Source organism: Eptesicus fuscus, chromosome 1, assembly GCF_027574615.1.
Source record: "Eptesicus fuscus isolate TK198812 chromosome 1, DD_ASM_mEF_20220401, whole genome shotgun sequence".
Taxonomy (NCBI): domain Eukaryota; kingdom Metazoa; phylum Chordata; class Mammalia; order Chiroptera; family Vespertilionidae; genus Eptesicus; species Eptesicus fuscus.
In genome coordinates, this window is record NC_072473.1 from 7215043 (window position 1) to 7229590 (window position 14548).

The 14548-nt window shown below is 42.1% G+C and overlaps 1 pseudogene; it reads right to left on the bottom strand.

The window, feature by feature from the left end:
* Window positions 1–11880: 11880 nt before the first annotated feature.
* On the bottom strand, window positions 11881–12655 carry LOC103298179 (eukaryotic translation initiation factor 1-like; annotated as a pseudogene).
* Window positions 12656–14548: the final 1893 nt, after the last annotated feature.

Genomic DNA, 14548 nt, shown 5'->3' on the forward strand with positions numbered 1-14548 from the left:
AAATGTGTCTATATGTTACAAACATGCAAGCTTAGAAAGAACTTTTATTTTCTTCCTTCCAACTGCAAGGATTTCATTAAATGCCCTATATCACCCTTCCTCCACACATTATACATTAACTTCTAAGTAAATAATTAATGGCTACTATTGGAAAATAGATTGCTGGCCAGCATGGGGGCATGAAAGAAGCCTGCTATTTTGTTGTTAATTATAAAGTTTTAGTTTGTGTAAGTGTTGCCTTTACAAAATACTTGCTTTTTGTACATGTGTCTTTGCAGATACGTCCTGCTTCCCCACACCTCTGGGTGCTGGTTCCAGCTGATGGGCATCTCTAGACTCCAGCTATTCCTCTTCCAGGAGGGAGGTTTTTTTTAAAATATATTTTATTGATTTTTTTACAGAGAGGAAGGGAGAGGGGTAAAGAGTTAGAAACATCGATGAGAGAGAAACACTGATCAGCTCCCTTCTGCACACCTCCTACTGGGGATGTGCCCGCAACCAAGGTACATGCCCTTGACCAGAATCGAACCTGGGACCTTTCAGTCTGCAGGCCGACACTCTATCCACTGAGCCACACCGGTTAGGGCCCAGGGGGGAGTTTTGCTTCCCCATCAGGGAAGGCTGAGTGAGTCTCAAGCAGAGTCTGGCTGTGAAAAGATTGCAAAGTAGCCTCACTGTTTCAGACTTATGGATCCTCAGTTGAAAAACATGGTGGCCATTGTTAGCAGTTTGAGGAGAGTCATTCATATTTCATAATACATTTCCATGTATACATACACATTTATCCCCTTACAATTTTCACATAATTGTAATTATATTATCATATAGTTCTATTTTTCACTTACTTTGTCTTGGAGCTCTTTACATTTCAACATATAGAACTATGTCCCTGTTTTTAGTCACCACTGGAAGTATCCCATATTGTTCCAAAATATTTTATCATTTCCCTAAGATGGAGGCAGAATGTTACCATTTCATTTATGATTTAAAAAAATACTGAGTCCCTATTTCCTTACACACAGCTTTGTGCACACATGCAAATATTTCTGGAGGAGAGATTCCTAAGAGTGGAAATACTGAGTCAAAGGTGTGTTCATACACGTGATAATTTCTCTAGAACTAAAGACACACACAGGAGTACAAATCAAAATGAAGAATTCTGAACGTGATTAGTAGATTGTGTTAATGATAATTTCCTGGTTGCGATATTGATAGTGGGGAAGGGCATGTAATAAGAATAGAGCCACAGTTGCCTAATAATCATTCACCTTACTAGCTATAGATGAGAAGTTTCCTTACAGACCCTGGGAAACTGGAGGATGAAACAAGGCAGTAAAAAGATAAGATGCCTCAATGGGTCCATGACTCAGAAAAGAAATACATTTTGATAACAGACCAAGGACAGGACACGCTTTGATTGGTTGCTGTGCCCGGACCCTGACCCCCTCCGGGAGTTTTCTCAGGAAGACTGACCATTCTCTGGTCCCAGGAAAGGGCTGAACTGTTTGTAACATCATAGAAGATTAGCCACCTTGTTATCGGACTTTGAGCTCCTGAAAGCCGGACTACAGACCCTCCCTCCCCTTTCCATGTTACACTTGCAGCTCACAGCTGCACGTAGCTATCTTCTCCCTCGTGTGTATATAATCAACCAACCAGCAAGAGGGGTCAGAGCAGAATTTCCAGGGTGACGAACTGCTCTCCTCATACTGCCTTCATTATTGGAATAAACGCTCATATATGATTCAACCTTGTCTCTGCTTAATTTGACTCAAGTAGTGGCAGGTGACCTCAGACCTATTGTGTCCAGTTTCAATATTATACTGCAGCTTTGCAAAAGTAAAACTGGGCAAAGCCACAGGAGATCTCTTCATGTTATTTCTTACAACTGCATGTGAATTTACAACGATCTCAATAAAATTTTCAATTTGAAAGAAAGGTGTCCACTTAAAATTGAGATCAGCACTGCCAAATTGCCCTTCAGCTCTATTTGCAGAATTAACTGAGAAGGCCATTAGCATATACATGGTTCACTACTCCAACAGGAAAGATTTGAAGAACAATAAAACATGCATTTGGCAAAGAAGGAGAAATTTACTCCCAACTAGACTGGATGACAAGGAGTTAACAAAGGGGCATAATGGAGAAGCTGGATGCCATCACCCTTCTTTCTGAGTAAAACCTTCATAGTACAGCTTCTTTATTTGCCTTTAATTAAATTCCAAGAAGATAAAGTTATTCCATACTCAAATTTAAGTTTATTGTCCAAAATGACAATAAAGATTTCCAGGTTGTTGCCTTAGTACCTGTGTGGGAGTTAATCACCTTTTAATCTTATCCTATATAATAAAATAGTAATATGCAAATTGGACTGTCACTCCAACACACAAGATGGCCACCCCCATGTGGTCAAAGAGGGCTGCCCCCATGTGTACACAAGATGGCTGCCACAAGATGGCCAGCAGGGGAGGGCAGTGGTGTCCTATAAGGCCAGCAGGGGAGGGCAGTTGGGAGGGACCAGGCCTGCAAGGGGAGGGGAGTTAGGGGTGACTGGTCTGGCAGAGGAGGGCAGTTGGGGGCAACCAGGCTGGCAAGGGAGGGCAGTTAGAGGTTACCAGGCCAGCAGGGGAAGACAATTAGAGGTGACCAGGCTGGTAGGAGAGGGCAGTTAGGGGTGACCAGGCTGGCAGGCGAGGGCAGTTGGGAGCAATCAGGCCAGCAGGGGAACAGTTAGGTGTCAATCAGGCTAGCAGAGGAGTGGTTAGGGGGTGATCAGGCTTGCAGGCAGAAGCAGTTAGGGGCAATCAGGCAGGCAGGCAGGCAAGCAGTTGGGAGCCAGCAGTCCTGGATTGTGATAAGGATGTCCGACTGCCTGTTTAGGCCCGATCCTGATGGGATCGGGCCTAAACGGGCAGTCAGACATCCCTCGAGGGGTCCCAGATTGAAGAGGGTGCTGGTTGGGCTAAGGGACACACACACACACACACACACACACACACACACCATGCACAAATTTTGTGCACCGGGCCTCTAGTCCTATACAATAAAAGCCTAATATGCTAAGTGTCTGGTTGTCCAGTTGGCTGTTCAACCAATCAAAGCATAATATGCTAATGATCCGATAAGGCCTCTCAACCGCTCGCTTTGACATGCACTGACCAACAGGGGGCAGACAATCAACCAGTCAACCAGTCACTATGACGTGCACTGACCACCAGGGGGCAGACACTCTGACTGGTAGGTTAGCTTGCTGCTAGGGTCTTGCTGATCAGGACTGAGCTAGACAGGCTGGACATGCCCTGGATCCCTCCCATGGTTCCTCCCCGGCTGGCCAACCTCCTGCATCCCTACGTGGCCCTGATCGTGTACTGGTGGGGTCCCTTGGCTTGGCTTGCACCCTCTCGCAATCCAGGACCCCTTGGGGGATGTCAGAGAGCCAGTTTCAGCCCAAAGGTGGAATGACCAGTTGCTATGATGCACACTGACCACCAGAGAGCAGACATTCAATACAGGAAATGCCCCCTGTGGTCAGTGCACTCCCATAGGGGGAGTGCTGCTCAGCCAGAAGCTGGGCTCATGGCTGGCGAGTGCAGCAGCAGTGGTGGGAGCCTCTCCCGCCTCCTCAGCAGCACTAAGGATGTCCGACTGCTAGCTTAGGCCCGCTCTCAGCAGTCAGACATCCCCCGAGAGCTCCCGGACTGCGAGACAGCACAAGCCAACCTGAGGGAGCTCCCTTCTGGAGTGTACGAATTTCATGCACTGGGCCTCTAGTTATATTTATAATGTTGATCAACACTTGTGAATATTGGAGGATGGGAACTAATTTTTTTAACCATTTAACAACAGTTCTTTTAGTTGGAAATTAGAAAACCATTACAATAGCAGCTCATGCATTTTTAAAGATGTCTGAGTATAAAGTTGAATTACATAAGTATGAGCTGTGCTTATAGAGAAAATAGTTACAATGAGCCACAAGAGAAAAATCTTACCAACTTTTAGTCAGTCCTAGATGTTGTATGTCTGCATGTTCAGGAAACTTGGCCCAGGTTAGGTAAGAATTATGGCCTGCAGCAGCAGTAAGGCCACAATCACTTCTTATCTAGTGCAGTCCTAACACTAGCTACATCCTCAGCCCTACCCCTCATCTGGCTGTCCATGGCAGACATCATTAATGGTGACTCTTTCCTGTTGAAGCCTTGCGGGGCCTTGAATGTCACCTCCAATCAGCCAAAGCTGGCCCAGGAGCTGAAACCTCTTGTCCTTCTAGTCAGCAATTTTTTTAGCACAAAATCTTTAAAACCTAAAAGGAATACATTTCCTCTGATAATTTGGAATGAACTACTTTTCCAGTACAAATCCTATCTGTTTCAGTTATTCTCACATAACTGGCTCTGCACGCTGAGATATCTGATGTTTCTACTTTTACAAAGTAACATCATTCATTACAAAGCAGTCACTCATTCCTATTCAATCTAGCTGTACAATAAGACTTGAACAAGAATGTTTTTAAAAATCTGTCATGATGAAGTATTTTTGAGGAAACAGGCAAATAAAAATTGAGAGATAGTCTACATAACAATGGAGCTGGACTCTTCAAAAATGTCAATGGTGTGAAGAACAAAAGGGGTGAGGCTTTCTAGATGAAAGGAGAATAAAGAAACTTGATAACTAAATGTAATGCATGAGCTTTTACTGGATCCTGATTTGGGGGGAATAGGGGACAAGGCATAAAAGACATCAGTGCCGGAATCATGGAAACTTAAATTGGACGTATATCAGATAATCATAGTACATCAACGTCAAACTTCCTGCATGTGGTCACTGCACCAAGTTATGTAGAAGAATCTCTGTGTTCTTGGGAGATGCACACTGAAGTGTTTAGTGCAGAGCTATGTGGGAGCATGACACAAATGGAGAAATGCGCTCCCCTGTGTGCATATTTTCCATCAAAAAGTTAATACAGGCTCTACAATCAAAACACATGAGTATATATAAAGCCCACATTGCCCAATCTGTTCAAAAGGCATTGTCATTCTTCAAAAACCCAACAGTTGCATGTCCTAGAACGTCAGGCTGATTGGAAACACTATTATCATTGTAGAATTATGCAGGGTGATAAAACAAACAACAGCTTCTCTTTAAAATTTTTAATGTTATAGTCATCAGGGGCTTTTTTTATTTAACATTGAATTTTAAAATATTGCACTAAAATATTTATTTTAATGAATGAGTTTTTTGGAGACCCCTAAATTTTCTGCCTCACTCACCTCATCCTAATCCAAGCTCTGGTAAAGAATCATGAAGTCCATGGTTTATTCACAAATGGCTCATTTAGAAAATATTTGTATATGTATTAATTACACATGTGCTTACATATATATTATGTAGGTGTGCACAAATATGCATACACTATGTGTATGTACATATACATAAACATATGTGCATACATACATATACATAGAGTGATAAACAAATATGGCAAAATGTTAATTGGTGAACTGAGATGATGGATATACAAATATTCATTGTATTATTCTTGCAATTTTTCTGAAAGTTGGAAATTTTTCAAGATACAACAATGGTGAAGGAAGAATAATTAATAAATGGAAATAAAAACCTGTTATAAATTTTTTACAGGTTAAACTCATATTAATATTTGAAGTTGCTATTCTGAGTGTGGCCATGTATTCATCCTAGTACTCTGCTAAAGGAAGGAGATGATATATTCTGTATGCAAATGACCGTGCAGGAGCAGCCCCTGGCAATGATTTGTGATGGGAGAAAGCATAAGGTACTCCAGTGCAGAGAGCACCCTCCCCTGACAAGCTGTGACTATTCAAGGTTCATCCCTCACCATGACAGCTTCAGGCAATGTCTCTGAAACATCAGCTGTTCTCTTTGTGTTAAGTGCATAAAATCTTCTTGCAATGAGTACTGTTCCTGAAAAATGAATCATCTGTAAACCTCAGGTTGATCTGACGTGGCAATATTAGAAATATCAGGAAGAAGAATCACTTTGGGAAAAACAGTTCCTTAATAAAATGAACAACAACAAAACTTATAGATGTTGAATGACATACCCAACCTTATAAATAATTTAAAGGATTTTAAAAGAATTGAAGCTTAAATCTTCAAGTGACACAGGCAAACATATTCTTTTAAATAATGGGTCATAGCAGATGATGGATATAGTCAAATAAATAATGAATGGATAGATGCTACAGAGACACAAGGTATATGAATAGGTAATATTGTGTATTTGGTAATTAAAATATCTTCCCTTCCCTCTGAGGTTCAACAGTCTGTTCATGCTTCTATATCTCTGCAGTGTATTTTTTTCATCAGTTTATTTGGTTCATTAGATTCCACATATGAGTGAGATCATATGATAGTTGCCTTTCTCTGACTGGCTTATTTCACTTAGAAGGCAGAGGAGGGTAGGTGGAAAGAGATCAACCAAAGAACTTGTATGCATACAGTATATGCATAACGATAGACACAGACAATGGGGTAGTGGAGGCCTGGGGGAGGGGGAACGGGAGTGAGCTGGAAGAGATAATGGGGGGGGGACCTATGTAATACTTTCAACAATAAAGACTAAAATAATTAATTGTTCAACATAGTACTGGAAGTACTAGCCATTGCGATCACACAAGAAAAAGAAATAAAAGGCATCCAAATTGGAAAAGAGTACAACTGTCCTTATTTGCAGATGACATGATACTGTATGTAGAAAACCCTAAAGACTCCATAAAAAATTATTAGACTTAATAAATGAATTCGACAATGTAGCAGGATACAAAATTAACACCCAGAAATCTATGGCTTTTTTAGACACCGATAATTAACTCACAGAAAGCAAAGCAAAACAAAACAAAACAAAAAATGAATTCGACAATGTAACAGGATACAACATTAATGCCAAGAAATCCATGGCATTTCTATACAGCAATAAAGAACTTACAGAAAGAGAGACTAAAAAAGCAATCCCATTTACCATCACACCAAAAGAATTAAGATACCTAGGAATAAACTTAACTGAGGAGGTAAAAGACCTATACTCAGAAAACTACAGGACACTGAAAAAAGAGACAGAGGAAGACATAAACAGATGGAAGAACACACCGTGTTCATGGATTGGTAGAATCAACATCATTAAAATGTCCATATTACCAAAAGAAATCTATAGATTCAATGCACTCCCCATTAAAATACCAACAACATATTTCGCAGACCTAGAAAGAACTTTCCAAACATTTATCTGGAATAAAAAAAGACCCCTGAATATCTGCAGCAATCCTGAGAAAGAAGAACAAAGTAGGTGGGATCTCAATACCAGATTTCAAGCTGTATTACAAAGCCACTGCTCTCAAAACAGCCTGGTACTGGCACAAGAACAGACATATAGATCAATGGAACAGAATAGAGAACCCAGATATCGACCCAAACCACTATGCTCAATTAATATTCGACAAAGGAGGTATGAACATAAAATGGAGTCAAGACAGTCTCTTCAATAAATGGTAAAATTGGACAGATACATGCAAAAAAAATGAAACTAGACCACCAACGTACACCATACACAAAAATAAACTGAAAATGGATACAGGACTTAAACATAAGATGGAAAATCATAAAGATACTAGAGGAATCCACAGGCAGCGAAATCTCAGACATATTCTGAAGCAATTTCTTCACCGATACTGCTCCTAGGGCAATGGAAGCTAAAGAGAAAATAAAAAAATGGGACTACATCAAAATAAAAAGCTTTTGCAAAGCAAAAGAAACCAACAAAACAACAAGAAAGCCCACTGTATGGGAGAACATATTTGCAAATGATATCACTAATAAAGGTTTAATCTCCAACATTTACAGGGAACTCATACAACTCAATAAAAGGAAGATAAATGATCCAATAAAAAATGGGCAACAGATCTAAACAGAATATTTTCAAAAGAAGACAGAAGGAAGGCCAATAGACACATGAAAACATGCTCAAAGTCACTTATTATCCGAGAGATGCAAATCAAAACAACAATGCGGTACCATCTCACACCTGTCAGAATGGCTATCATCAACAAATCAACAAACGACAAGTGCTGGCGAGGATGCGGAGAAAAAGGAACCCTCGTGCACTGCTGGTTGGAATGCAGACTGGTGCAGCCACTGTGGAGAACAGTATGGAGCTTCCTCAAAAAACTGAAAATGGAACTCCCATTTGACCCAGTGATCCCACTCCTGGGAATATATCCCAAGAAACTAGAAACAGCAATCAGAAAGGATATATGCACCCCTATGTTCATAGCAGCACAATTTACCATAGCTAAGATTTGGAAACAGCCTAGGTGCCCGTCAGCAGATGACTGGATCAGAAAACGGTGGTACATCTACACAATGGAATACTATGCTGCGGTAAAAAAGAAGGAATTCTTACCATTTGCAGCAGCATGGATGGAACTGGAGAGCATTATGATAAGTGAAATAAGCCAGTCAGAGAAAGAGAAATACCACATGATCTCACTCATTCATGGAATATAATGAACAGCATAAACTGATGATCCAGAGACAGAGAAACATCGATCAGACCATCAAACCTCAGAGGGAAAGCCGGGAAGGGGGGGTAAGGGGGAGAGATCAACCAAAGGACTTGTATGCATGCTTATAAGCCTAACCAATGGACACAGACAACAGGGGGTGAGGGCATGAGTGGGGGGCATAGGGGAGTAATGGGGGAATAAGGACACATATGTAACACCTTAATAAAGCAATTTTTAAAAAGAATTAATTAATAAAGGGAAAGGAAACAGGAAAAAGACATTTTCCCTTAAAGTGACTCATTTTGTATATATATAAAATGCTTTGTAAACGATTATTTTAAATAGTCTTTTTAATCAGTAAATACCACTTTAAACACTCTCTAAGAAATAGTATTGCCGTGGGCAGCCGTCAGAGCGCAGACCTACCTGGCCGCTTCGTCCGCGTGCGGGCTGTGCAGAGGACTTAGGCACACTGGGATCCAGAGGCGTCCTGTGGGCACCGTGCGGGCACCGTGTCCGGCGTTGGGAGATGGGCCGAGGACAGCAGCAACTTCAGGCTTCCTGGCAGGGGTCCTGCAGCCTCCGTCTCTGCCGCTCTAGAACAATAGGGAGACTCCCCTACTGACAAAGATGGTGCAGGGGGTGGTTCTTACACCCAGTGCACCAAAAGTTAGAAGATGATTGGACAGGGCCCCAGGCCGCCAAGAACTAGAAAGATGATTGGACAGGACCCACCCTAGACCAGCTCTGGGAGTCTCCTCAATTGACCAAGATGGCGCTGGGGGCGGTTCTTACATCCAGCTCCCCCTAAAAATGATTGGACAGGGACTCAGCCCGCCAAAAGCTAGAAAGGTGACTGGACAGGACCCAGAAGCCCCCCTCCCTCCTGCCCCCCACCAATCCTCCCCCACCCCCTGCTGTAGACTGGTAGGGAGCCTTGGGAGTCTCATCATCTGACCAAGATGGCAGCTCTCATACCCAGCGCATCAAAAGCTAGAAAGGATTGGACAGGGTCCTAGCAGCCCCCTTATGCTGCTGTAGACCCGCAGAGATCCTCGGAAGCCTCCTCAACTGGGCAAGATGGCGCAGGGGGCGGATTCTTACACTCAGCAAATCAAAAGCTAGAAAGATGAATGGACAGGGCTGCAGCCCGCCAAAAGCTAGAAAGATGAATGGACAGGGCTGCAGCCCGCCAAAAGCTAGAAAGATGAATGGACAGGGCTGCAGCCCGCCAAAAGCTAGAAAGATGAATGGACATGGCTGCAGCCCGCCAATAGCTAAAAAGGACTGGACAGGACCCAGAAGCCCCCCTCCCTCCCGCCCCCCACCACTCCTCCCCCACCCCCTGATGTAGCCTGGTAGGGAGCCTTGGGAGTCTCATCATCTGACCAAGATGGCACAGGGGGCAGCTCTCATACCCAGCACATCAAAAGCTAGAAAGATGATTGGACAGGGTCCTAGCAGCCCCCTTATGCTGCTGTAGACCCGCAGAGATCCTCGGAAGCCTCCTCAACTGGGCAAGATGGCGCAGGGGGCAGATTCTTACACTCAGCAAATCAAAAGCTAGAAAGATGAATGGACAGGGCTGCAGCCCGCCAAAAGCTAGAAAGATGAATGGACAGGGCTGCAGCCCGCCAAAAGCTAGAAAGATGAATGGACAGGGCTGCAGCCCGCCAAAAGCTAGAAAGATGAATGGACAGGGCTGCAGCCCGCCACAAGCTAGAGAGATGATTGGATAGGAAAAAAACTCACCCTTCCCTATCCCTGTAAGAATAGCAGCCTTGAGCAGGAAGGGGAAATGGTCTTTGAGACAGGAGTCCACCATTTTGTGCACCAGCACCTGTCTTACGAGGTTGGCTCTCATTGTGGCCAGCCGCAGTCACGTTTTCAGTTACAATACTTAAAACATTTAAAAACATTTCTTAAAAAAAATACAAAGTTCGTGCTACTGTCATTTATAATAGCAAGAAATTAAAAGTAATGTAAGTATCCAGCAATATGTAAATAGCTAAAAATAATGATACAATCATTTAAAAGGATAGTTCAAAGGATTTGAAACTTAGAAAATCATTGCAATATGGTTTGTCGGAAAACCAGAAATCAAAAATACTTTCATAATAGGATTGCTATATTAAATCAGGCAAAGAAACAAAAAATAAAACAATACCACGATGTACTGAAAAAGTCACTAAAATTTTAATACTAAAAATTAATTAATATTAGATATATACATGAATAGTTCTTTTTAAATGAAGTCACCCCACCAGGGTCTTTGCCTAATTACCTTATCTAAAAATAGTAGCTCTCCCTATTACTCTTTACCTCAATATGCTTTATTTTTCTTATCAGTTCTGAAATGATATTTATGTACATGTTGTTTATTTCCTGTTGCCTCTACTAACACATAAACTACCCTTTTCACAGCCTCAAAGAGTGTCTGGCATATAATAGATGCTGAGTAAAAATGTGTTGAATGGCTTGAGAAGTTAGCCTATAGCACTCCAAATATGATTGAAATTGTAAAAGAAAAAAAAAGTGCACCATTTGTGGAATAAAACATTCCACATCCTGTGAAAAATGAAATAATCTCTATTGTGTTAGAACCCCCCCAAAGAAAGCCATATAACCTCACATAAACCAGATGATTCCTCTGATGGTCTAATTCTAGCTTGATGGATGTAGGTTTTAAAGTGCAATTAAAGACTGCCTCCTGACCAATCTCTAAATTCATAAATCATAAAACACTGACTGCAGCACAATGAGAAATAGGCACTGGGACCTGTTCTGCTTCCACATATTTCTGGAACCAGAGAATCAGTTCTGGTAAGTGGTCTCTTGAGACTCAGTTCAGGATTGGAGTGTCCTACTTCACACACAGAGACACACATACACATACACACACACACACACCTACCAGAGTTGGGAGGTCCATGCACATGATTTGTGAGATCCATGGTCTGCAGATTCAGGGAGTGGATGGAACAGAAGGATTCTGTAGTTCCTTGGGGTCACAGATAGACTGAATATCCTACGACACCTTGGGACTTAACACAGAGCTCAGACATTCAGCAAGAAACAGGTTGACTAAAAAAATGCCCTCAGGATAACACTTTGAAGGTACAAAGCCTCTAATTCCTGAATGTTCTATGATATATATTTTATTTATTTATTGGCTCTTCTCAGTTTATTGCATGAAGGAATTACACTAGTCCAAGTTAAAAGCAGAACCCAAATGCTTACATTTTACAAGCTGTGAAGTTTTTAAACTTGTGACAATGGACAGAAAGGAAATTCTACTCATTGCAAGGAAATCCTCACTTTAGCTTCAGTGAGCCAAAAGCACTTAAAACCCGTGAACCTTCAGCTGGTTATCCTTAGCCAGTCCAGTCTCTATGAGGAACCAGCATTTGTTCTTGTGGTGGTCACCCTGTAGCTGAATTATTTCTTCATATAATCTGGATGTTCAAATACACCATTGCAGGCAAATTTCTCCTTAAAAGCCTTCACTAGTTTCTTTTTATCATCATCAGCAGCAGCAATCCCTTGGACAGTAGTAAGGGTCTCCCTGCTGCTCCTCTGTTGAATTCTTATCCTATATAATAAAAGCCTAATATGTAAATCGACTGAACAGCAGAACAACCAGTCAGCATGATGTGCACTGACCACCAGGGGGCAGACGCTCAAAGCAGGAGCTGCCCCCAGCCCACAGGCCCCAGGCCAGCCAAGGCAGGTGCCAGCGGGAGGCCTCCCCAATCGAAGCAGTGGAGTGATTGGGGGGCAGGGCCGGGCAGCGAGTGGGCTGGCACCGCCCCTCAATTGCCCTGCCAGTCACCTCCTGCAGAGGAAGGTGACTGGCAGCGGTTGTGGGGCCAGTAAGCAGGCAGTGCCAGACCGGCCAAGGCGGGTGCCAGCGGGGACCCCCTGATCGCCCCACCAGTCACCCCACAAATTGGCCCTGATTGCCACCCAGGCCTAGGGACCCTACCTGTGTACAAATTTCATGCATCGGGCCTCTAGTATGGATATAATCAATCCTTAGTTCCAGCAGGAAGCAGATCATCACCCTTACTTGCATCAGCAAAGGGGTCAAAAGAGTGGAGGTTGTGGATAGTGGACATACAATAGGATTCCTTTTCCTTTGTGGAAATGGCTGGCCTTCACCTTCGGAAGGCTGCTGAGGGAGAAGGCAGGTGTCTGGGACGGAGCATCAGAAAGCAAGGGGACTCAAGGTGCTGAGTCTTTGACAGGTAACTCAGTGACTGGGGCTGATATGTATTTTAATTTGTAAGTATTTTCCTTTAAAGTTTCTCCGTTTTATATTATGCTTAGAAAAGACCATCCCTTTCATGCATATTCATGAACATTTTATTCTAGTATTTCATAGCATCATTTTTAATTTTTAACATTTAAAAAATGAGATTTGTTTTTGAAATATGATGTAAAATAAGAATTTAATATTTCCCCAAATAATTAATTAATAAAGATTAAGTTACTTCATATTCCAAAGTCATCAAAATGAGGAAAATGGTCTAGAACAGTACTAACAGAAATATGATGCTAATGACATGTGTAATTTAAATTTTTATTGTCACATTTAAAAAGTAAAAATAACTGGAAATAATTTTAATGATTAATTTTGTTTAAGCTAATATATTCAAAATATCATTTCAATGTGTAATCAAGATCAAAATCATTAATAAAATATTTCACATTCTTTTTATTTCTACTGAATCTTCAAAACATGGTGTGTATTTTATACTCGCAGCACTTCTCAATTCAGCCTAGCTACATTCCAACTGCTTAGTAGGCACATGTAGCTAATGGCTTCTGTACTGAGTAGCATGCGTATAGAGCAGTGCTTCTCAACCTCAGCACTGCTAACGTTTTGGACCTGATAATTCTCTGCTGTGGAGAGCTGTCCTGTGCCTTGTAGGATGATCTGCTGCATCTCCAACCTCTATCCACTAGATGTCAGTCGCATCCCTCCCCCAGATGTTACAACCCAAAATGTCTCCAGACTTTGCCCAATGTCCCTGAGGCTGGGTAAAAGTAGGGCAAATTGTCCCTAGTTGAGAATCAGTGGTCTAGAAAAACTGGGGAAAAATACATGTTTGGGAAAAATCTTAGGATCATCGAAGAGAAATTTTTCTGTTTAGAAGTTAATATTAATATAGTCACTGAACCATAATAGGAGTACTTACAATAATTAAAGTCTATCCAATTTTCATGTTTTAAATTCACAAAAGGGATGAGGGGAAGAGGTTGGAAAGAAGAAAAAGGAGAGGGAGAAGAAGAGAAAAGGGAAGAGGAAAGCTGTTTCTGAGTATACCTTTTTGTTTATTTTAGGCCCCTACTTATAGAAATAATATTGACCCACAAATCTTGGTGACTGACATCAACCTGTAATTATTTCAAAACCTCTGGTACTCTTGGTCTTGAAAATACGCTGATGGAAGCTTGGGTTGAAACATGCATCAAACCGTGCCTGTGGGTTCAGGTAGTGGGAACACTTGGTGTTGCTGGTTCCTAGAACTATCTACCTAACATGACAGATTCAAAAGTGATGGGAAACAGACCCCCAACCTTCAGGTCAGCTAATATCTTCCAACAACTCTCTTACCAACCAGGAGCTCCAAAACTGGGAGCCTTGATTAATTGTGGTGTTTTTAAAGTATTCCTCTTTTTTATCTGTAAAAAAGGCAAGGAAGGCAGCTATGCTAACCACTATACAGAAACTCATAGTCACAGACAACAGTATGGTGATTACCAGAGGAAAGAGGGTAGGTGGTCATAAAGGGTAAAGGGGGAGGGAACGGAAGATGGCGACCAGCAGGAAGGTAGGGAGGGTGAGTGTGTGATCGAGTGAAGGAGTGATAGAGGTGTGTGTGGACGTGTGTGTGTGTGTGTGTGAGTGTGTGTGTGTGTGTGTGTGTGTGAAATAGGGACAGTTAGACCCTGCAGTTCTTCCAGGGGGCTTCCAATCCAGGCGGTCTTGGTTGGCAAAACCCCGC